Raw genomic sequence first — 26,557 nt, 5'->3', positions numbered from 1 at the left:
GCTCTGATAGTGATACTTTTGGTATTTGTTACCCCATCAAAACAGTTTGAAATATATACCATCACTACCTCAGTGTATTCATCAATGTTCAGATGCTGATTCTCTCTGGCTGCCTCCTCGAATGTTTGCCATTTGGTTCTTTCAAAGCAAGAGGGCCTCCAAAGCCCCCTCAGGCTATACCCTGATTTGTTTCTTCATGGGTTTCTCTCTAACCAGTGCAGGTTTGTAGGCTGGTGATAGCAAGATGGTATAATGGTCAGAATTTCCAATTTGTGGAAGTTGCACTGCCTTGTAAGCTTTCTTTAAGTTTGTGTACACCTTGTCCAGGATATTATCACCCCTTGTAGGAACATCCAAATACTGATGGTAGTGTGGGAGTACTTCTTTCAGCTCTGCTTTATTAAAGCCACCCACTACCACATGTACAAAGTCAGGATACTTGCTCTGCAGCTCACCAATGTGATTGCATAGTTTATTTAGAGCCTCAGTGGTATTAGCACTAGGTGGGATACGCACCACTGTTACACTGACCCCATTCAGCTCCATGGGCAAGTAAAATGATCTGCATTTGATGGACAGGAATTCTAAGTTATCACAGCAGTGTAATAGTATGATTTTACAGTTGCTGCACCATCTTTTGTTAAAAAAAATGCAGACTCCACCTCCTCTAGCCTTTCCATACAATATATGGTTTCTGTCTGCATGAAAGATTTATGTAAAGCTTTAAGTAAAGAAGTACTGGACATTGCAAATGTTTATGACAAAAAGGGTTTATAGACTGGTACTCAAGATTGTACTATTGTGTTAAAAATAGAAAGAAGAAAAATGTATACATATACCAAGCATGATAAATATGGAGGGGAATAGGGGTGCTGTAAAATACTGGGGACAACCCAAAACATGCTTTTGGGGAGAAAGAAGGACATTTGATAAATAACTGTGACAAAAGAAAATGTTATATTTTTTGGGAAATGGGACATCATGCAAAAATGTGAATTGAAATGTTAAAACTCTAACAATATTGGACATTTATGGATGGATTGCAAAAATAACAGTAAGGAAAAAGAAAGAGAAGGAAAGGAACAAAGAGAATAAATTTTAGAAGCAGTAGAAATAGAAGGAAAATTAGATGAGAAAAAAATAATAAAATCGATATAGAAGAAGGTTTTGAAATAAATGACAAAGAAGACATAAACTGGGAGGTAGTAAAAGGAAAAAAAAAATCTCTTGGTAAAAAGGTAGAAGACAGAAAAAGAAAAGGGATAAGTATAAAAGAAAAAATTGTTGCCTCACAGCAAGAGGTTCTCCTGTTCGATTCATGGCTGGAGTGTCTTCTGTGTGCAGTCTGCATGTCCTCCCCGCGGTCGAGTGGCCTCTGAAAGACATGTGTGAATGGGCGTGCCTTCATTGAAGGTTGGGTGTCGGGCTGGCAACTCGGCACCATAAAAAATCTACTGCCAATCATTAGCGGACCGGAGTTCCGCTGTGGTGACCCCTAACTGGGAATAGCCAAAAAGACAAACAAAAATAAAAGAAAACAGAAAGGAAATGGATGAAAAAGAATATATACAACTAATGAGTGGGGTTTAGCATAATGGTTAAGGCATTTGACTCACACACAAAAGGTACAGTGTTTGATTCTCACTTTTCAGAAGGAAATTGGTTAAGCTTACTATGGCCTGTTAAGAAAGATAGCCTAGAAATTAGCTATGAACTTATGAAACCATGAATGAAAGGGAAAATGAAAATTTGACAGTGCTTTCTGTAAATGTGAATAGTATTAAGAACATAGTAAAAAGAATAAGAATTTTGCAGTGGTGTACTAGATGTGATATAAATGTAATAATATTAGAAGACATGAGATTTTTAACAAATGAAGAAAGACTAAAACAGAGAAAATATGGGGAGGAAAGATAATTTGGAATTTGGGAAATGAGAAATGTTCTGCAACAGCCGTATTCTGTAGAAATACAGTAAAGATATTAGATGTAACTTTAGCAAAAATGGGAAGATTAAACACTATAGATTTAAAATGGAAAGAACAAGTACATAGAATTATAACATTATTTGCTTATACTAACTGTAAAGAAAGGGAAAGCTTATTTCATCAGATTTTAGACTATGTAGTGAAGAATATGAATAGTATAATAACAGGCAACTTTAATTGTGATTTAAGAGGTAAGCGTAAAAAGAAAGGAAATGATACAAGAAAAATGTTAGAAGTTATAAGATGTAAAAAGTTAAATCTTTGGGACAAAAATTCATGGACTTACAAAAGGGGTATGCAGCATAGAACTGAAATAGATTATTTTATAGTATCAGAAGGTTTAGTTATAGGAGAAGGGGATGTAGTTGAAACAGGATTTTCTGATCATCTTGCAATATGGCTAGAAATAAAAAGAAAACAAGGAAATATATGAAAATAGGCAAAATAATACAAAGGATAAATTAAAAAGCATGGAAAGAAGGAAAGAGATTAGTAATACAGTTATGGTAAGATCATGTTACTATGAGAACATTTTATAAAAATTGATCTGAATGGTGGATGATATTTAAGGAAACATATAAAATGTTTTTACAGTGGCAATATTATATAAGAAAAGCAGAGAATGAAAAATAAAAGTGCATATAACAATGCTTTGGAAGATTTCGAACATAATGATAGAAAGTACTTTGGTAAAGAAAAATAATTTTATGAAAGGGATCAAGAAAAATACAATAATTGTTATATAAGCAAATATATTTTTAACAAGGAAAAGAGAAAAGTATTGAGATACATAAGCAGATTAGTAAAGGAAGATGGTAGTGTAATGAGAGAAATAAAATGTAAAGGAGAAATAGAAAGAACTCAAGAAAAGATTATAAATAGTGTAGTACAATATGTGCAAGAAATGTTTAAAGAAAAAAGAAGGCAGTGAAAAAACATGGAAAGCAAAAAAGCTAAGAGAAATCTAGAACCCCATATAAATGAAAAAAAAATGTTGATGTTCATAAGAATCATTTGCATATATCCCATGTGCCTCTGATACAAGAGGTTTGGGAGGTCACTCAGTGGAAGTTCTGGCTTTGCTGGAGTTTTCATTTTGTTTTTACTGAGTGGTTTTTCAGTGACCTTCTCACTTATTGTTAAGGTATAACATTTGGCAATAAAGATATAAGTAAAATTCAATGGGAAAAAACAATAAAAGAAATAGAGCAAATATTTTTTTTTCTGGAGAACATATAAAGTATTCAAAAAAAAGGCTTATTTGATAAATTCAGTACTGATGGGAAAAATAGCATAGTTAGCAAGTATATTTATGTTGCCAACATCATTTGAAAAGGAATTATTGCAAATATGTTTTTTTTTTTTCATTTATATGGGGTTCTAGATTAAACCCTCCAAAAAAGGAGTTTTGTATGTAAATAAAGAAGAAGGAGGTTTAGGGTTAATTAACCCAGTGGTATACACTGCTTCATTAAATTTGTTGAAAATATTAAAGTGAGTAAATGAAAAAAATGAGAGATCAGTAATAGAACTGCATAAATATAACTATAATAAAATTTGAGGTATGATAAAAAGAGTAAAAGAGAAAAAGCATGTATAAATGAAGAAATAAAATGTTACCAAGAAAACACATTTTTGTGGAAAATAAAAATCGATGATATAGAAAAAGATAGAAAAGTATGATATCAGAATATAATGATAAAACATTACTATGTAAAACCATGATAAAATCTAACAGATAAAAAAATAAAGCTATAAAATAAGAAGCAAATGGTGTAATCAAAAAGTAGAATCTCATTTTTCGTGGAGATTGGTATTAGACAAATTGCCAGTAAATGTGGTAGAATATGTTTACATTGTCAAGTAGAAGAAGAAACTACAGAACATGTGTTTTTGAAATGTAAAAGAGTAAAAAATTATGGAGAAACTATGTAAAGAAGATTTTTTGAAGATATAAAAGAAGTGCGTAAAACAAACATGGATATGATTAAATACGGATATTATAAGAATAGAAGTAAAGAATATGTTAAAAGAGTAGATAAAAAGTTATTTTATGTTATATAGGTTATATGGATTGAAAGAATAAATGAAATTATGTTTAATGGTGAATGGAATTTAGCAACAATATTAAGTAAAATCAGATGTGGTTATGGAAAAAGGAGTGGGGGTCTAATACAGATGAAAAATTTGCATGATTGTTAATGAAATTATAAATATGTGCAAACAGATTTATATATTTATATATTCGTATATATGTAAATATTTATAAATATGTAAATATTTTGTAAATAAGACTTATTTTTGTATACAAATAAAGGACCAATACTCTTTTCATTGTGTACAGGACATTTTTGCTGCTGCTCACTTCCTGCTTCTGTTTCTAGCACAAATGCAGCTAGGAGAAACTGTGTAGTAATAGAGGGAGAAGAGAGCTGTTTTGTTGGTGATAGCAATATGGTTCTTTCAGTTGGACAGAAAACTGTTGAAAAGCAACTAGACAGTACAAATATTCAGCATCTAGCCACAGAATTTTGAAGACATTATAACTGAAATTTCTTATGGAAGTTTGCCTAATGAAAAACTGGTTGGATATTGAACAAAGGTGATCCTGGAGAGCAGTCTGAGATGTTGTGGTTGGATATGATGAAAATGGTCTTTGGAATGGATAGTGAATTGGACAGAAAAAATGAGTCATGAGCTGGATGGGCATAAAGTTACAGGTGGGATGCAGTCTGGAAAATTGTATGCTGATGCAGTTGGAGGAACAAAAGGTACTGTAAACTTTATTAAAAAGAAAAAAAGTTTGTTGTTTGGATAAGAAAGAAGATAGAAGAAGAAATAATATATATTTTGTATGGGATAAGTTAGTGTTACCTTTCGTTTTTGAAGCAAAAAACATCAGATCCTTGATTAATTTGGGGAAAGAGGCATTTTGTGAGTTAACATTTGAGACTGAAGACTTAATGGAAAGATTTTGTTTAATTGTGAAAAAAGGACTATTAACTGTGGAATGGATTTATATTTTCTAGGCAAGAGGCTCAATTAAAAAAGTATTTGTTCATTTTCACACTGATGAAATTGAGTTATATGATGTTAAAGTGATTTTTCATTTGTGTGTTATTCAGTTTCTGATATTGTAAAAGTTAAAGATGAAAGGGGTATTTGGAATGGGTTTTGATGGGAGGTAGATGTCATTCTAAAATATGAAAATGATGTGATAAAGCATTTACCAAGTATTTTATATGCAAAGGGTAATAGAAGAGGGGATTTGTGGGGATTTCAATCATCTGATAAATGAGTGTACAAAAATAAGATGTAATAAGTATGGGGGAGGTCATATGATGAATAAGTGTAGAAAGAAATGTATAATATGTAAAAATGAAAGGCATTTAATTTTAGAAATAATAAGCAATATAATGTTGAGCAGGATAATGAAGACAGCATTGTAGTGTCTGAAAGTAATGAGGAAGTAGGGGAAAGGTGAAAAGGGTCTTAATGGAAAAGGGGATAAAGTAATAAAATGGCTTAAAATGTTATATTTCACAAGAGTGTTGAAAACGAAGAAATTGAAAGTGATAAGTCAGATGTTTGTGAAGAGAGTGTATAAGTCGGATGTTTGTGAAGAGAGTATTAAGTATATTAGGAAAATAAATTCAGTAGGCACTAGGATAAGGGTGAGAAAAGAAGATTAAAAATACACCATCAGGAATTAAAAAGAAAGCTAAGGAGTACTTTTAAATGTGTTTCATCTGAAAATAGTGACACATCTGACTCTGAGAATCAAGGAAGAGTGGTACATAAAGTCATAAAATATTCCACCGGGGAAAGAATAAAAAACAAGAAAATAAAAATTTAAAATAGTTTCCTTAAACTTAAACAGAATGAAGAGTAATAATTTTTAGATTGCTTTCAGTAAATGTGAATAGATGTATTAATATTGTAAGAAGGATAGGGTTGAATGTGGGCTCAGTGTGATACAGACATTATTGTTATAGATTATATAAGAGTTCTGACTGGTAAAGAAAGACTGCAAACAGAAAACTTGTGGGGTGGAAAAATAATATGGAATTTAGGAAGTGAATGTTGCTCTGTAGTGGTTGTATTGTGTAAAAGACAGTAAAAATATTAGATGTAACATTGGTAAGGATGGGAAGGTTAACCGATGTGGATGTGAGGTGGAGAGAATGTGTTTATGGAATTATATATTGTATGCATATACAAATGGCAAGGAAAGAGAGAATCTGTTTCATAAAATATTAGCTGATGTGGTGGTTAATATGAAAATTATTATTACAGGGGACTTTAACTGTGATTAAGGGGAAAATGTAAAAAGAAAGGAAAAGACTTTAAAAATACAAGAAGTGATACAATGTAATTTAGCTGTATGGTATAAAAGTCAATTGACTTGCAGATGAGGGAGAATTGGATCTGAAATAATTATTTTGCACTTTAGGAAGGTTTGGATGTAGCAGATGGTGATACAGTAGAGGCAGGTTTTTAGGATTATTTAGCAATATGGATGGAGGTGTGGGAAGAAAGATATTATATTGAAATAGGAAAGGGAATAAATGAGAAATTATGGGGTGAATTTGGAGAGTGAGAAGCATTGTGGTTATGGAGGTATAGTGTAACCATGAAGGGCTTTTATAAAAAATGGTCTGTATGGTGGATTGCATTTAAAAAAGACATATAAAAAGTGTTTTTCATAGCAGGATGATATAAAAATGAAGAGACAGTGACGTATGGAAAGATGTATAGAAATGTATTGGAGAATTTAGAGAGGAAAAAAGAAGAGAGTATTATGATATAGAAAATGTAATATATAAAAGAAATCCAGAAAAAAGTAAGACATTACTGTTAAGCAGAGATATTATTTACAAGGGACAAGGGAGGAGGTGCCTGCATATTTGAGTACAATAGTAAAGGAGGATATTAGTATGAGGAAAATGAAAAATGTAAAAGGAGAAGAAAAAAGAACACGAGCAAATTATGAGTATTGTAGTACAGCATATAGAAATGTGTACAAGAGTGAAAAGAAAGAAAATAAAAGATGATAGAAAGTAAAACAATTTCAAGAACAAGTTAAGGAAGAATTTGAAAAATAAATTACTTTTAGTGAATTGGTTAAAAGTACTTAGGAAAGTACACACTGATTCAGTATTAGGTCCAGATGGTATAAGGTTTGAAATGTGCAATGAATTAAGGGCTTGGCCAAGAGAGTGTTTTCTAAATGTCTTGAATGAATTGTCGAAAGAAGCATTGTACGAGTTATGTAGTGGGATATTAAAATTTATATGGAAGAAAGATGGGTACTTACATATTATTGCAACCGCATTTCTTACCTCACATAATGCATTCTGTTTTTGTGAAATTGCTTAATCAGAAAAGCAGGGGAACTGTGATACTGTGTGTGTCCCGCTTCTTTGCACAACTTTTGAAAAGATCTTCCTAAATCAACCATTGAGAAGCAGTTGTGATTCATGGTTGTCGCATCCACTACCTCCGAATGAAACCATTTTCTTACAAAAATTTTGTTTCTCTATTTCTTATTTATGCCATGAGGCTGTTCTTCTTGAAAGTCAGGCTCCTTTTTAAGTTTTTTCTCATTCTTATTCCACTTAAAACTGTGCATTAAGCTGATGTTAACCTACAGTTCACATAAATTTGTAGTAGCAGACAAGGACTCAAGCTATGATCCTATTTTTTCAACAGTGAGTCGCTTGCAACCTGCTTGCGAAAACCCAATGTAAGTGACCATTTTTTTGCCCCAGAAAAACAGAGACAGCTTACTTAATTTTTACCATGTCACATTGTGTTAGGAACATTTTCTGGATTTGAATTAGTTGGCAGTGACATTAAGTAATCTACTTTTGGATTTGGATACTTTGATAATTTACGACATTTCTGCATGCACTTGTATTCTGCTTTACAACGTCTATGCGTAGTTCAAGGGGTGACAGAAAACAGCTATAAAACAACAAATCGCTCACTGTTTATTAAGACATGAGCTATTTCACTGAACCATAATAATAAGTTCACTGACACACACTTCCCAAGACAGTTTTACTATATATTTTGGCAGGAGAATGGCTCATAAATGAACCGCTTCACCTGCTATGAATGTGGTCGCAATAATATGTAAGTACCGAAAGATGAAAAGAATGAAATAAATATTTGAGATATATCACACTAAATAATGCAGATTATATTTCTTAGAGAATAATACAGAGGAGAATGGAAGGAAGGATGAAGAACATTATAGAAGAAAGTTTATATGGTATAAAAGGGAAGAAATTTCAGGAATTATTATTGGTGATTTGAGAGATTGTGGATGATATATAAGTGAAGTAATTCTTACACTGGTGCGCACACAGCCAGGGTCTTAATTTGCTAGTCTCCCATTTAAGCCCTTTCCTACTGTTTTCCCGTCCCCCCAAAAGTTCCTTTTCTATCCCAAAGTAGTAAAACTGTAGTGCAGCAGATTGTCATTTTATCGGTCTACTCTCCCTGTGTCTAATTAGTGCTATGCTGTTCCATTTAAAGAACTCTGAATTTAAAGAGCACATTGCAGTTAGGCATAAACTCCTGGAACCTACCTTATTGCAGCCTGTTTCTTTGTTCTTTATTGATTTTTTTTCTCTCCACAACATATGTGCAATTTGGTACGAGTCACCATAGATGAACACCTAACTTTTGACATGCATATTCACAACAACATTAAAAAAAGCACACCAGAAACTGGGCATGCTATACCGTCACAACACATTCCTCAATTGCTCCTTAAAACTAGCACTTGCCTCCTCCTTCCTGCTCACATCTCTTCTTTACTGTGCTCCTCTCTTTGCAAAATTTGTCACTAATGGATGACATTCATCTCACCACTGTGCCTCTCTTCAATTACTAAGCTAGCTAGAACTTCCTCATCATCTTACATATATACAACTAACAACTGACCACAAACTAATATTCAATCCATCCAGATGCCTTGCCCTTTCTTCTGTATTTGCACTATACCACCCTAATAGACCTCTCCACTCTGAAAATCAAATGCTCTTGCAAATAGAAAAACCTAACCTCTCCTCTGGTCAAATGCCCCACTTCTTTTCCACTGCTAGACTATGGAACTCCCTCCCATCTTCACTTAGATCCACTAGAAATGCATCTTTCATCAAAAAATCTTTGAGACAATATTTTTCCTTCCTGTGGCTATGCTCATTCTATAACCTTTCTTTATCTCTCTCCTACTACTACTCCCAACTTTCCTACCTGCATCCTATATTACCTTCTAAAATTTGACCCTTATCTCCAGATGATAATCTATTTCTGTAACTATGTATACATGTACTGTCAGTAGATAGATTTATGTATAGCTGCACTGCCTCATTATGTTGTTTAAGACTCAGTTAGTTCACGGTTTATAACTTGTTGTATTAGCCAGATGATTTTTTTTATCACACATATGTACTGTATACGTCACTGTGGAGCTTTTTTCTATGGGACTCCACTGAAAATGGGCACGTTTTGGCCCAGTGGGCCTTCCCAATAAACAAATGCAAATAAATAATAAATAAATAAACATTGTAAGTAAAACAATCATGTGAAACTTATGATAGGTGATATTAGTAAGACATTTGATACAGTAGGGCATGATACATTAAGGGATATTATGGAAAAGTATGGGATAAGTAATATAATTAGGAGAATCTGTATGTCAGCATATCAAAATAATAGAGTGAGAGTATTAGTGAATGGGTAGCTGAGTAAAGAAATATGCATGAATTGTGGTATAAGACAAGGAAATTCCATGAGTGGGATATTGTTTGCATTAGTAATGAATGCAACAGTGAGTGAAGTAACATATTATGAAAATGCTAGGTATGTGATTCAAAAGGAAGTAGTGATTCCAATAGTTTTCACATATGCAGATGATATAGTACTAAGGAAAAGAAGATTGAAAAATATGATGAGAGAAGTGTTGGTTTGTCTGAATGGATATTTAAAGGAAAGGTAAATTTAAGGGTTTGGGTTTGGGTGATGTGAAAATCAGAGGGGTATATTTTGCAATGAATGAATGAAGAAACTTGTTAGGGATAATATTTGGAAAAATCATGTAGTTAGGCAATGGAAGGGTTTAACAAAATAAATAATATGCCTTATTTTGAAGATTTATAGATTTGAATTCAAGAAAAGGATATATTTGGTGAATTATGTTTTAATGGGAAAATAGCATATATGTCAAAAGTTTCTATGATCCCAGAAATATATGAAGAAAAACATTGTGTAATTAGCATTTTCTTTCATATGGGTTTCAAGATTAATTCCAGTGAAAAGAGGTGTGTTATATATGAATGAAGATGAAAGGGATTGGGGTTATTCAATCCAGTTGTTTATTCTGCTTCTTTAAACTTGTTTATAGCATTAAAGTGGGTAAATGAAAACAATGAGAAGTTAATAGTGAAAATGTTTAAATATAAGAACAAAAAATTGAGATATGACAAGAATAAGAAAAAGAGATAAAGATTATATAAGTGAATAAATTAATAATTCTTCATACTCACCTTGTGCCCTTTCAGTACTTTGCCCCTCTGGCTCTCCTTTTCGGTAGACTCCTGTACCATCTCAGACCTTCTCCACTCAGGTCCTACCTATCTAACATGTAGCTAATTGCATTGCTGATAGTTTTCCTCTCTAACTTCTATTCCTTTTGTCTCTACCCACTCCGTTCGCCTTGCGGGCTCACTCCGCTCCCCTACCCTACCCCCAATTCCCACACCCCCCACTGCATCTACATTTATACCCATCTAACCACTCCTACTTCCTCTTCAACCTCGAAACTCCACCTCTTCCTCTTCCTATCTCCTCCCACTTTCATACAACTCTTACTTCCCATCCCTCCCTCCTCCTTACTCAACACCACTACATTGCTTATCAATACCCTAACATGTTTAAAAAATACTCATCCTTCCCAATTCAACTACTACTCCTCCTGAACCTTACCTACATCTACTGTCTTACCCAGCCTTATCCCATCACCCACTCACCACTCTCACAAACAACCTGCCCTCTCCATACTTCACAATCCAACTTCTTCAACTCAATCTCCCCTGAACTATATCCCTTCAGCAACAACCTATGTTTTCATTTCAAACTATTCCCCCCTCTTAAAACCTCATCAACTACTCTACCCTCCATACCTCCCACTACTCTATCAATTTATACCTCTCAATCGAAACAATCCAAATACCTCCACTACTTAACTCAACTTCTAACTTCCATACGTTTATCTGGTGATATACACCCTAACCCAGGCCCAAATGCACAAAGTTTAGCTAACAAAATTCCAAATCTCCATGCCTGGCTACTCCATAACAAGCCAGACATCCTAGCTATATCTGAAACCTGGCTAAAACCACATGTAAAAAATGAAGAGATATTACCACCCAATTACTCTATCATCAGAACAGACAGAACCCATAAAAAAGGTGGTGGAGTGGCTCTAATCTACTCTTCCTCCCTATCTATAACACCCTACAATAAAGCCATTCCAAGGTTTACTAATGCAGAATTAATACTAGCTCATCTTCAGCTAAACAAACATAAACATATATACATTGCCTCTCTTTACATTCCCCCTGGAGACAATGTCCCAATACTCGAAGAAATTCTCTCCTGGCTATCAACTAACATCTGTAATGAAACTATAATCATGGGAGACACTAATATTAATTGGTCTTCCATTCAGTCCCCTACTCACCCCCTCAACATCAACCTATACAACTACTCTCACCTCATCAACTCCATAACTAGGCCATCCAAAGACTTCACTAGTGGCAACATTTTAGACTGGATTCTAGTCTCCCACCTCCACAACTATCCTGACAGTGGAACCCTCCCTGACTCCCTCAGTGACCACCTTCCCATCTTTGCTAGACATTTTCCTTCTCCCTTACTAGCTACTCATACTTACTTAACTACCCGATGTCATAGAAACTTTAACCCAGAAGCTTTCTATGACACCCTTAAATCACTTAACTGGTACCCTCTAAAAACTCTACCACTTGCAAATGCAATAACTCACTTTAATACTACCTTCCTACATCTCCTAAATAATCACGCTCCCTTAATAACCAAAAGAATAAAAAGGAAAGCCACCTCCTGGATTACTAAAAGTACACTAGCCACCATGCGACTTAGAGATAAAGCCTGGACAAAATACCAGAGGAACAAATCTACATCTAACCTTAATGAATACAAAACTCTTCGTAACTCAGTTAAAAAGCTTATCTCAGCATACCACCAAAACTATTTCGTCCAACTTCAAAGCAACCATAAAACCAACCCACAAAAGTTCTGGAGAGGTATAACTACCCTCTTAAAACCTGGAACTACAGAAAACCCTAACCCCTCCCCAAATGTACAAGACTCTGATCTTGCTACCCAATTCAATTCTTTCTTTATTGACTCTATTTCCAAACTTACCTCTTCTTTTTCAAATAACAATCCACCTCCTACCTCCACTTCTCCTCACCCATCTCCCCTTCCAACTTCTTTCTCTCATTCCTCACCCTCTCAACCCCCACCATTCTTCATTAAACCTATTCCTACTTCTACTATAAGAAAATTCCTGCAGAATCTAAAACCATGCACCAATGCCCCTGATAACATCCCCTCATACTTCCTCAGCATAGCTGCTGAAGCCACTGCCCTCCCTATCAGTATCCTAATCAACCGCTCTATCCAGGAAGGTCTTGTTCCTGAAATCTGGAAAAAAGCTTACATCATTCCCCTGCACAAAGGAGGAAATAATACTAATATTTCCAATTTCCGTCCCATCGCCATCCTCTCTCCCATTTCTAAAGTCCTAGAGAAATGTATCCACCTTCAGCTCCTCCCCCATCTCTTAGATAACAACCTATTAACTCCTACCCAACACGGATTCAGACCCCATCATAGCACTATGACTGCCCTCCTTTCCTTCCTTGAAACTGTGAATAAAGCTAGAGATTCTGGCTTCACTGTATTTACCATCCTTCTCGATCTCTCTAAGGCCTTCGACACTACCTCTCCCCCTCTTCCCTCAAATGGTTTACCAGCTATCTCTCCAATAGGCAACAAGCTGTCAAATGGAAAAAGGCCACCTCCTTTTTCCTCATCACCCCCACAGGTGTCCCACAAGGTTCCATACTGGGCACCCTCCTCTTCAACATTTTCATTAATGACTTTTACCGCTCTCTCCCTCTTGCTAACGTTATCCAATATGCAGATGATTCCACAATCATCTGTGCTGCCCCATCCATACCAACCCTTTTAAAACTAACTCAAGATGCCTTCTCTACCACAGAACAATGGATGAAAGACGACCATCTAGCACTCAATGCTGCTAAAACTAAACTTATGATTTTTACCTCCTCTAAAACTAAGAATTTCGATCGAAATTTATTCTCCATCACTAGCCAAAATACAACACCTCTTGAGCTGGTATCTGAAACCAAACTACTAGGAGTTCAAATAGATGACAGGCTCAAATTTAACTCCCATCTACTACTAAACATAAAAAAACCCACCAAAAACTTGGCATGCTCTACCGACACAATCGGTTCCTCACCTCAACTACTAAACTTACTCTCTCTACTACATTTCTCTTACCCTCACTTCTCTATGGAGCCCCTCTTTTAACAAACCTACAATTATCTCTCAAAATCAAACTGTCCTCTTGTTACAATACAATAGCCAGATTCGCCACTAGCAACAAATCATCAACCCATCACTGTGAATCTCTCCACAAACTATACTGACTTGAGCTTCCCAACTACCTCTCCTACACTCAGCTCACCTATGCTCATAAACTCATTTTCCAGCCATCCCTCTGTCCCTCCCTCTCCACTACCTTTAAAATGCACCACACACAAAGACTTCTCAGATCCAACAATCAAAACCTTATAGAAGTTTACAGACCCCTCCACCCCCCAGGACAATACCTCCTCTCACACTCTCTAGCACGCCTATGGAACTCCCTTCCCCCCTCCATTTGTACCATTACTAGCCTCCCATCCTTTAAAAAAATCACTCCACTCTCATCTAACTTCCACATGGGAATGCTCCTGCTCCCATCCCTCATAACTTACACTTTACTTCAACACTCTTTCCCTTCCTTTTCTCAAATCCCAGATAACAAATTCTTGCTTGCTTCTATTATACAACTCCTTACTAGAAAAAAAAATGTATTAACTATGATTGAAATACTTTTGATCAGTCTGTTTTACCTCTGTAATCTTCATTCATTCTATGTGTGTATATTAATCTTAGTTTGTTTACCTCTGTAATCTTCATGTAATCTATGTTTGTATATTAACCTTTGTGTAATCTGTATGAGGAGCTTTTCTCCCCAGGACTCCATTGAAAATGGGTTCTTCAGGCCCAATGGACTATCCTGGTTAAACAACTGCAAATAAATAAATAAATAAATAAATAAATAATTCTCAAGAAATGTAACATGGAAAATGAAAATTGATGATATAGAGAAGAATAGAAGTATGTGGTATAATAATGTGATGAAACGATATTAGTATGTAAATTCAAGGAAAACAGTTTACCAGATAAAGTGACAAAAGCCATTAAAGTATGGAAAACAATGATGTAGCAAGATTGCAGAGTGTCAGGAGCTCCTTTGGTGACTGGTAAAGGGGATTATGGAGTATGTTTATTTTGTGTGGAGGAAGAGAAAACAGAGATTGTTTTCCTGAAAGGTAAATTAGTGGTTAAGCTCAGGAAAAAGTTGTGTGAAGGAAACATTTTTGAGAATATTAATAATGCAAACAATATAGATATGGATATGTTTATGTATGGATATTATAAAATCAAGAAGAAAGAATATGTGAGAAGGGCAAATAAGAATTCATGTTATGTAATATGGATTATATGGAGGGGCGGTCGCAGTGGTGCAGCGGTTAGCATTGCCACCTCATAGCAAGAGGTTCTCTGGTTCGATTCTCGGCTGGGGTGCCTTCTGTGTGGAGTCTGCATGTCCTCCTTGTGGTCACGTGGGTTTCCTCCGGGTGCTCCGGTTTCCTCCCACATCCCAAAGACATGCAGTAGGTGAATTGGACACTCTAAATTGGCCCTAGGTGTGAGTGTGTGCATGTGTGCGTGTGTGCGTGTGTGTGTGTGTGTGTGTGTGTGTGTGTGTGTGTGTGTGCCTTCTGTGGAAGGTTTGGCACCGGGCTGGCAACACAACACCGTAAAACTCGACTGCCAATCATGAGCAGACAGATGATACGCTGTGGCGACCCCTAACCAGGAAAAGCCAAAAGAAGAAGAATATGGATTATACAGACTGCGATATTGAATGAAATTTTATTTAACTGGAAACTGATATTGTGAAAAATTAAATTATGGTTGTAGAAGAAGGAGTAGGGGTCAATTATGGAAGAATAATAATGATGATGGTATATAGACATTAAGATATGTACCTGTAAATATGTATATTTTGTAAACATATAAATAATGTTTTATTTATCTTGTGTTAATTAAAGGACCACTACTCTTCAATAAGTGTTGTGGGGTCTTTGTTTAACCATCAAATAACATTTTCATTGACTGGCTAAACATCGAACCCCAGCCATCAAACTTCCATTTTCTTTTCCAGGGAAAGTAACTAGTTAGCCAACACTTCCTCATCTTACACAACACAGTATTAAAAACCTTCCCAAGTGGAGGGCTTCGCCTACAACCCCCTACACACACACACACACACACACACACACACACACATATATATATATATATATATATATATATATATATATATATATATATACCAACCCTGAGACCTCACTACAGTGGGGAAAAGGGCAGATGAGGAAGTGTTGGCCAACTAATTATTTTCCCATTCACTGAAATGAACATTCACTGAATGAACGTTCAGCGGTTATGGTTTGATGTTTAGCCATTCGATGGAAATGTTATTCGATGATTAAACATAGACCTGGGATATTTTACATCCACCTGAGCTACAACCAAGTCAGGCAGATGAGGCTTTGGTTTAATGTCTCATCCAAAGAATGGCACACTCAGGAGTGCAGCACCCCCATTATGCTGCACTGCAGTGTCAGCACTGGAAAATGAATCCAACTACCTCTTGAGAGGCATCCACATATTTGTGTAAATAGTTCTTAATCCCTCTACATAGTACTTTTGAGGTTTCCACTGTAATATTAAAGGATGGAGTCTTCCATATCACTCAGACAGTCAAAGAGCCATGCTAATCCCCCATCAGATCCATTTTCCACACTATCTGAAGTCATCCACTGAAAATCCACAGGAAATTAACACAGTGCAGCATGTAATGCAAGGCATAGGACCTAATCTCCAAAACACTCTAGGGAAAGGCAGAGCTTCATCCTTTGCTTTCTGATAACTTCAATAAGCCTTTGGATATACTAATATTTGGTGTCACAACCAGATATAGCATACTGGGGAGAATTTGTTACTTAATTAGTAATACTCTATCTATCAGATATGTTATTCCAGTCTTAGTAGTTGCAGATTTTACAGCTCTTATCTTTGCTACTTTCTCTGCCAATTTGACAGTCTGAATAAGTTGGGTCTTAAATGTATGCTGTAGCCCTAAATATCTGATAGCATGATTCACACATCTTAACCAAGCTGTCATTCTCAGCAACTTGGTGTGGAATAGATAATGCAAAACACCTGAATTTTACCTCCATTAAAGGTTACCCATACTGACGCCAAGGTCAGAGGTGAAGAAATGAAGAATCTAAGTTGCATAGGATAAGCAGAACATTGTCTGCATAAAGCTAAATACTGTGTTTGTCTGCCAACCACACCACCTGGATGTGTTGTGCTATCTTCCAAGATGCACCACCAGTAATGTCCAGTATGTAGCAGTAATGTCTCAGTAGCACGCAGATACAGGGGCAACAGTGCATCAACTATTCATCTGCAATTCTTCCTACAGTTGTAGAAAAAGACATGCTAGTGTACTTATTTTCTAGACAACACTGGCTCTAGGTGATTGTCATTATAGATGTGACAGCCCAACTCCAGGTGCAAAAATGGGAAAAAGGGTTGTGGATGGCTGGATCTCCATATTCCTAGGAAATGCCAGATGCTCACTACATCTCCCAGAGGAATAACATGAAAAGCATTACAAACATGTAGTCTGGTGATCACCAATGTGATAGACTGTGACTAACAATACTACTGCAAGATAGTGACGATCTTCTGTGCAGCTGTCCAAAGTCAGCCTCAAATAAGTGACATCTGGCCTGGATAAATAGCACACCAAATCAGGATATTCAACCTAGGTATAAAAACTGACATAAACAACTTATACTCTACATTTGAGATAGATGCTGTGTAACAAGGTTCCAAATACATATCCTTACCCAACATCTGAATCTGAGCTATAACAGCAAGTGACTGTAAGGGAGGTGAAGGCTTATTTTCATCAGTGAATTCACTACATCAAGGACCAGGAGTGGAGGCATCTCCTTAAAGGACCCTTTTTTAGCTGTTATTATCTTAGCCAGAAGTTGTTACAATTAAAAAAATATTCATACCTTAAAGAACTTATATGACACATCAATGTGTACATCCAGGTCTGGTACCTTTTTACCTTTCCACTTGTTCAAACATATATTTTCATTTCTTCAGTAGTTGTTGGAGATATTAATTGAAGATTTCCTAAGTCAAGCACTTCTCCCAGGATATCTACACACTTTCCTGAACACATGTGGATGACTCCTGTGTCTCATACATCTGTTCACACCAGTCCCTACACAACTACCTGATTGTGGCAGAAAAGGATGTCTGCTATCAAGCACAACCTACTTCCAGTACTTCTGTGCTCATTTTCTGCACTTTGTTCTTAACTCTTCTCATCAACCTCCTATTTAGCTTTACATTAAAATTAGGTTATGAAGCTCATTTTGATTTGACAATAATCTGATCATCAACAATTTCCTGTAGCTTCATTTTAACTTTTCTTCAAAAACCAGTAATAAAATCTGACCTACTAAAAGGTGGGAACTTATTCAGAGCTTTCTGTACTGACTCCTTCACATCTTCCCCTGTAAAGTCTCACATTATATACCCCTATAATATTGCTTTTAAAGTACTCCACCCAATTAATTCTGACATCACTGCATCATTATTTGAGCCATGATCACTGGAACTAAATTTGTGACCAAAACCTAGAAGTAATGCACCATTAAAAGGGTTACTTCAACTACTAGCAGAGTGGCTCTTCTTCTACAGGGGACCTGTCTCTGCCACCACTGGTCTGTGGTCTTATGAAAAAGTTTGTGGGAATATACACATTATTATCTCTATCCAAAAGGGCTTCTGACACAAGACATAATCTAGATGGGATACAGTTTACTCGTTTAGCTAGGACTTGGAAAGCTCCTTATCTAAATGGTGGCATTCTCTAAAAGTGCCCAGCAATGATAACAGGTGACAGAGTCACCATAATCTCCAGTGCACAGAGGAAGCCATGCAGTGCACTGCCATGAAATCTAGCCCAATAACAAATGTAAGTCCTTCTCAACAAGTGTTTTACTCTGGCAGTTAAATTATGATATCGAGCATAAACTTCTAATTACTTCACTGTTGCATTTTGGGAGTAAATACACAGAGGCAAAGGTAAAATTTTCTACTTGTAGTCAGCCAACCCATACTACAGAACAATCATCCTGTTCAAACATACCACGAGGGACATGATTTAAATTCTTATGTAAGAAGACAATGCCTCTGTTATGACACTTTTTCATCGCAGCTTCAACCAGCAACTGTAATTCCCAGTATCTAATAATCTTCACATGTTTAACCACACTTGGATGGATTTCCTGAGCAAAATACAATTTAATGTTTAACCTGCTCAATTATCCAATTATTCAGCAATCATTCTTCACTTAACAGGGCTAGTAACCCTATTAACTAGGGACATTAACTAGTTAGATTATGTGGCCCACTGTTTCACTTCCAAGATATTTTATCTCTCATTGAAACATCCTCAGTCATGGCTATCAAAACCATGTCCCCATTGGTAACAAAATAATCCATTTCCAAACAAATCCAATAGGAATAATCACTCTCTGTTAGATCACTAAAATGAACATGACAAATGTCCTTTTAAGCAGGCCATTAGAGAAAATACCTCACCCTCAGGCCTGAACTATGTTATCAGTCTATAAACAGAAATACTTCCAAGAGGGTCTGCAGTTGAGAGGACTGAATAACCCCCAAGTGAGCTTTTCTAAATTGTGAAATCATTAGCTGGAATTGTTTCACCCTCCAGTGAGCTTGTACTTTCACATCAAGTGGCAGGAAAATGTGCAATAATGATTAAAAAATACATTGTTTGTTTTAGAAAGAGTTGAATATAATCCTAGAGGGATTCTTGAGAGCATAAAATGTAATTTTGAGAACTGGTCTGTCAGGTCTGATTAGTGGATGGTTGTGCCCCAATACTTAATGAAAATATTACTGCTGTTAATGTTCTTAAATTAAAACTAGCCAGCCTATGGTTGTTTGAGGTTGGTTTAAATATGTATTTCTGTTAATATCTAAGTTGTTTTAATACTGCTGATGTTAATTTTTAGGTTGTATCCCTTTAAGCTATGTAATTAGGGAAATATATACATTTTGTTATTGATTTCTTTTGTTTGAGGTTGGTGTCATGGGATTTATATGCTTTTTGTTCACATGATTGATTATCTGCTTTAGTTTGGTTATGAAGTCTAACAAATAAATGAAAGCACTTAAGCATTGCATTATGCTTGTCTTTAGTCCCTCCAATTTTGAACAGTCATGCAACATACTGATTTGGGTGCATGCATCACAGTTTTGTTTGGATTATTTATTTGTGCTTTTGTATTGGGTGACAACTAGATGGATTATTTTTGCTAGCAAGAAGTGCTGAGAAATAACAGGCAATATGTTACATTTAACCTAGAAACTGATGTGGAGTGTAACATTATATTTGAAAAATATCTTTAAGAGATTGGGTCTATAAGATACTGAATGGAAAATTATATGTACACTGTTAAGCTATTCTTGCCTCCAGGTAGATCCATTACATCAACTAGTGGCATGTGAATGTAAAAATGGTAAATTTGGAATACCTTTTCAAGTTGTAGTATCTAAAGAAATACATTTTCCTAATATCTTGGGATATTTGGTTTGCGAGAAGCTAGAAATGATTGAAGAAAGTCACATTGTAAAAACAAAGGCTGGATCTGTACAGAATGATTAAAATTCACAGATACATCTCAGATACCATGCAGTGCAATAGCAATGATACCCTGCAATACTATGTTGATCTGTTTACAGGCCTAGGAAGTTTAGCAGGAGTCAATGATATACAAAGAAATCCGATGCAATGCCAAAAGTGTATGGTCCTACAAAAGTATCTGTAACTCTAATGAGTATAATGGAACAGGAACTGAAGTGAATGGGAAATTAAGGTGTTATTAAGAAGCAATTAGAAACGATAAGATAAGTAAATATTGTGGTTGTTGTTATAAAGAAAGAACATTCCTGCATTCATACTGAGCCACAAGATTTAACTAATGCAAATAAAATAGATTACCTATTGCTAACAGATGAAGTGGTCTCAGGAATACCAAATGTTAATTTTCTTCAGTACTAGATGCAAACCAGAGTTTCTGGTGAATAGCATTAGATGAAAATTGCTCAAAATAATGGACATTTAGTAGACCATTAGGAAGGCAGAGATCTATTAGAATTCTGTTAAGTATTTCTTCCGCACAAAAGGTACCCAGGTCCAGTGAAACAACAAAGTGACAGAAAGTAGTCAGGTAAAATGCTTTAATCCAAAAGTAAACACTGTAATCACGAACAAATCAACAAACAAAATTAACGCCTCCAATATTATGTTTTCATTTGAAAAGACTTCATCAGATGTGGGCTGCTCCATTTTGTTTTCTGCTCTAAGAAATCTGCTTGGCCAAGCAAGATTTCTTAGAGCAGAAAACAAAATGGAGCAGCCCACATCTAAGTCTTTTCAAACGAAAACGTAATATTGAAGGCGTCAATTATTTTTGTTGATTTGTTCGTGATTACAGTATTTACTTTTGGATTAAAGCATTTTACCTGACTACTTTCTGTCGCTTTATTGTTTCACCGGACCTGGGTACCTTTTGTGTTTACTAGTTGATTTTTGTTACTTTTTGGATACACTTTTGGATTATTTCTTCATCACCCTACAGCAACCATGGACCACAGGTTAGACACATCCTGTACACCTGTTTGAGTGCCCTTAGTAGGTGAAGGTGAATCACTATTGTTGGTCCTGGGAGAAGGAACATAGAATTCCTCTCTGCCTAGACAGAGTAGATTATCTGTCCCTATGGGGGGTTTGTCTGCCAAAAGTGCGCCTACTTCTTTAGAAATTCTTGAGAAAAAGAAGCAAAAACTTAAAAATATATCTTCTCCTGTCTCAGGTACTTGGCCAGAAATTATTTATTGGGCTGAGCTCAGGGTTTAATTCTTTATCCTACCAGTTCAGCCTTTTCTGGAAAGAAGAAAAGAGATTCTTCATTTTCTGAAGAGATTCAAGAGTTTGAACCACAACATGATTGCAAGAGATAACTTCGATACTTTCTCCTTGCATTTTTGATTCAGATTCTGAGGAAAGTGTGGCTTCTGCCTGTCCCTTTAAAAGATTTGAAACTATTTCCAGGATGGCTCAGTTGTTTCAGTGAGTACATAATACATAATAACACTCCACTGTTCTGAAGAAGCGTTATGATTTATTGCAACTGGATTTTCAGGAACCTACACCTATTCCTCCTAGGCTCCCTGAACTGGAGGATATATTTGTGACAGAGGTAACTTGCCTGACAACCAAGAAAGCATATATATTGTATGGTTCCACTTTCAAATCTTGAAATACTGAAATACTGAATTTCAGTATCTTGAGATGACAATCATGGGAAGTCACTACAACGAAACACTAGAAAACCAAATGTCACTATAGTGAAAATTCATAATGTCAAATTTTCAGTATGAGATATTCTGTTTTCACTTGTACCCTCCAACATACAAATAAACAGAAACACAACCATCCTCCCTACACCATCAAAACCCAAAACAACACGCATACCAACAAAACACTAGAAATCTAAGTCTAAGCAGGGTGCAAGCCCCCATGTACACCCCATGTGGGGGAGGCACCCCCACTAATTATATATCAAATCCAAGGTTGCACTACCACGAAAAAAAAAAGACCTACCATAACACGCCCCACACTTCTACTGCATACATTCATACCCATACCCACGAGAAACACACACATTACACATCTACAAAAATCTCTACTTTTAAAACTAACACAAACTTTCACCTACATACCCCAAGCTGCTCCTAACATTACCCAATAAATTAAAACATAAAATATTTCTACACAAACCGCTTAAACACTACATACCCACTTGATGCTTCTACACATAATTGTACATCACCCGCCGTATCTACATCCCAGAAACCACTATACCTTAAAGTGATAACATAAAATTTACAAAATACTGCACCACAAGTACTACACCATCGACATTCTAAGATTCGCTATTTTGCACTTACGAACAACTGAATTTACGTGATTGTTATCTAGAGATACTGAAATTCGATATTTCAGTATTTTGAGATTTGAAAGTAGAACCATATTGTATATATTATTCTATAAAGTACTTCAGTCCTATAAATTGTTAAATGATAATCCAGATTAGATCCAGCTGTTATTTATCTGCTGAATGCACCTGCTGCTATACTTCTGGTTAATACCAATCACTCTTCTTCTAGCACAGATGAGAAAGGTTTTGATAGATTTGGGGGACAATGTGTATTCTTCTATACACTTATTTTTCAATTATCAGAAGTGAAGCTCATATGTTAAAGTATATGCTTGTCTGTTTTGAGAACATGAGGAATATTATATCATCTGTTTCCTCTTCTGAGGAAAAAAAAAACATCTTTGTGTAATCCGATTGCTTCTGCATCTCAAGTGGCTACCCACTGTTAAATATCTGCTCATGATTCTGCTGATGACACTTCCTGGGCTGTAGCCACTGGAACTGTTAAGAGGATGTTTGCTTGGTTGCATTTTCAAAACCTTTCTGAGGATGTCAAATATGAAATTTTAAATTTTCATTTAGAAAGACAGTACCATCTGCTGCAGAGGTCTTTAAAAAGTTTAATAAGAGAGGTAGCTTGATTCAAGGAATTTCCCAGATTTTCAACTTTCCTTCTTCGTGTTTGTCAAAGGGTTTAATGCTACCTCTTTAATCTTTGTCAGAAAGCTAAATAGGCAAAGACAGCAAGCTGCTGATAAGCAAGTTTTTAAAAAGCAATGTCAGAGAAGTTTCAGAAAGAAAGGAGGACTTGCCCAGAATAAAGGACAGTCTAATAAGTCTAAATGGCTATCTATAAGACTCCCCTTCACCTTTCCACCCTGGTAATCCCTTAATACTCAGAAAGTCTGAACCTCCATTGCACTATTTGGCAACAGGTAGGTTCAGACAGATGGGTTCTGAAAGTAGTTCATCAAGGCAGTACATACCTTAGTAATTGTTGGCTCTCATTTGACAGTCTGGCAACTAAAGTGACCTGGCTGAGTTTCAGGTTTATGTGGATAGTGTGTACAAATAATGGCTATCCTTGAATAAGGTGAGAACAGTCTAGATAAAATGAGAATTGAATTGGGAAGTAATGCTGTTTTTGTTGTTGTTATCTGTTGCCGGTGAGGGTGTGTTTGACTAACCATGTATAAAGGAGTTTATTAATGGAAGACCAGAAGTGCTTTGGATTGCTCTGATATTTGTGTTGGAAGAGTTGGCTATAGGATTACTTGTTTGATTTAATCTTTTGTTTAGTAAGATTTCTGAGGTGTCTGAAGTTTTGATAGGCACTCATATTACCCCTTTCTGCCTTCATGAGCTTTCAATCACTAACTGAACCTGCAATGAAGTAGAGTTCTTTGCCAAGTTCATATCTTAATATAGTTAACATGTTTTCACAAAGCTACATTAAACTGTTGAACTTCCTCAGAATGCTCAGTGATAGTAATCCATCACCATCATCATAATTATCATCATCTCAGATCTCTCCTTAGAAATAGCATTGCTCGTTTACTAACCAACTTGTTATTTCTGAATGATTATTTTTATATATTTATTTGTTTCACTGCATATGTAGACTAAAGCTTGCATATCACTTCTAGTCAAAATCTAGGTCACAAGGGTAAAGATCATAGGTAGGAATAATTTACAGCAGCCACTAAACATCACTGTATCTGTTTTAGCTGAAGGGAGGACATCAAAATGCCTTAAATAAATTCACATGGATGTAGGGAAAACCTGCAAAATTCACACAATTTGTTTAGTATTTTACAATAGACTTCCACTCAAGAAACTCAGCTCTGGTCCAGTCCAACCATTTTCTATCTTCAAGTTTCTTGTCCTTCCCCCTGATTTGTGTGTGACTCTCAAACTGTGGCATTCCTGCAGTAGTTTTATTAGTCAAATTGCTTATGGGATTGTTTTTCCTATTTTATCATTTTCCTATTCTAACAAAGTGGGATTAGTCTTCTATCCACCGCTTCCTCTCTCTCCACTGAACAGGCACACTTTATGCAACTGCAGCAAGTGGTTTGTGCCATAACATTGAACTGGTAACATTCTGTTACAAGACTTGGTGATCAGTAGTAACTCCACATCACTGCATCTATTTTTGTTGTTGTTGTTGTTGTTGTTGTGCAAATAGTAATACTAACTGAGGATGACCATTCCTATGTCACAGTTATTTTTAAAGTGACATCCATTAGCAATCAATCATACATCCTACATGAGTAGCACAAGCAAAGAAAAACATACTACCAATGCCAGTCATCAAATTAGACCTGGTCTTACTATCAACTGTATCAGAACTGGATCAAAAATAGAAATAAACACGATTACTCCTACTCCAGCTTCAGTTTTGGGTTGACAACCCTGTTAAGCACTCAGCAGCAGGAACAGAGTACAGTAAGAGCATGAGTAAATGACATTGTCAGGAGTACAAGTGGTGTGATACTGTAGTAATAATACTTTACTAGCATGACAGGAAGTAAGGAAGTATAGTATGCTGCACTAATGAGACTTGTAGTTACTGCCGAAGGAAGACTGCAAGTAGAAAAATGCCTTGCACTTTGCTCCATTGTCTATCAGGCAAATCTTGTAGGTCGCATAAAACTTAATGATCCCATCATAGTCTAGTGTGGGGCCCCCTGTGATAATGGGGCCCTATGGGGAAAAAGAGGTCCAACTAGCCTAAGACTGGCCTTGCATCAAGGTTACAGATAGTAGTGGGAAGCTCTCCCTCCTTTCCAAAGGATTCCCCTTATGCAGCAGATCAAAATCCTCTTTTCCCTTCTGTCATTCAGCACCTGCTGACTTGGGTGGAGGGGGTAATAGAAGCAGTCCGTACATCTCAGCTAGCAGAAGGGTTTTATTCAAGAATGTTTCTGGTCCTAAGGAATGAATATTCTTGAAAAACTTTTCTGGGTCTTTCTTTTCTAAACCAATCTGTCATAGTGCTCAAGTTCAAAATGTTATTCCTTCAGAGTTTGTTACCCTTCATTCGCCATCTGAGTTTTCTGGTGACCATAGATATAAAATATGCTTATCATAGTATTCCTTTAGATCTAGATTTCAGACAATTCTTAAGGTTTTCTGCATCTGGATCACACTATCAGTTCTTTGCATTAGCCTCTGGTCTATTCACTCCTCCAAGGTAATTTACAAATTATCTAGCTCCAGTGATTCTTCTTCTTCTTCTTTCGGCTTTTCCCAGTTAGGGGTCGCCACAATGGATCACCTGTCTGCTCATGATTGGCAGTGGAGTTTTACAGTGTCGAGTTGCCATTTCGGCACCCAACCTTCCACAGAAGGCACACACATGCACACACTCAAACCTAAGGCCGATTTAGAGTGTCCAATCCACCTACAGCACGTCTTTGGGATGTGGGAGGAAACCGGTGCACCCGGAGGAAACCCACGTGACCACAGGGAGGACATGCAGACTCCGCACAGAAGGCACCCCAGCTGAGGATCGAACCGGAGAACCTCTTGCTGTGAGATGGCAATGCTAACTGCTGCACCACCGTGGCTGCCCATTTAGCTCCAATGATAGTCTGCTGAATACTGCAAGGTGTTCACATTCTTCCTTATTTATATGACTTGTTTATCTTTGTAGAGTCCTTTTCAAAGAGTCAGGAATCTTTCACTTGGGTGAGAGATCTCTTATGCAGACTAGGGTTCCAGGAGAACACACAAAAGTATTTTTAGGTCCTTTTTACAGGATTGTTTTGCTGGAGTGTCTCTTACATATCTCAGTTGAAAGAGCTTTTCTTCCACAGGAGAAAATAAGAGCTGTAGCTTGATCTGTTCCTGAGTTTTCCCTCAGACTTCTGTCTCGGCCTAGAAATTTCTCATTATTTTGGATCTCATTCTCCTGATTCTCCAGACAAGACTCCTCAACAGAAAAATTAAA

Source organism: Protopterus annectens, chromosome 8.part0, assembly GCF_019279795.1.
Source record: "Protopterus annectens isolate FY-2018-M chromosome 8.part0, PAN1.0, whole genome shotgun sequence".
In the NCBI taxonomy this organism is placed as follows: domain Eukaryota; kingdom Metazoa; phylum Chordata; order Ceratodontiformes; family Protopteridae; genus Protopterus; species Protopterus annectens.
This window is presented reverse-complemented; position numbering follows the sequence as displayed.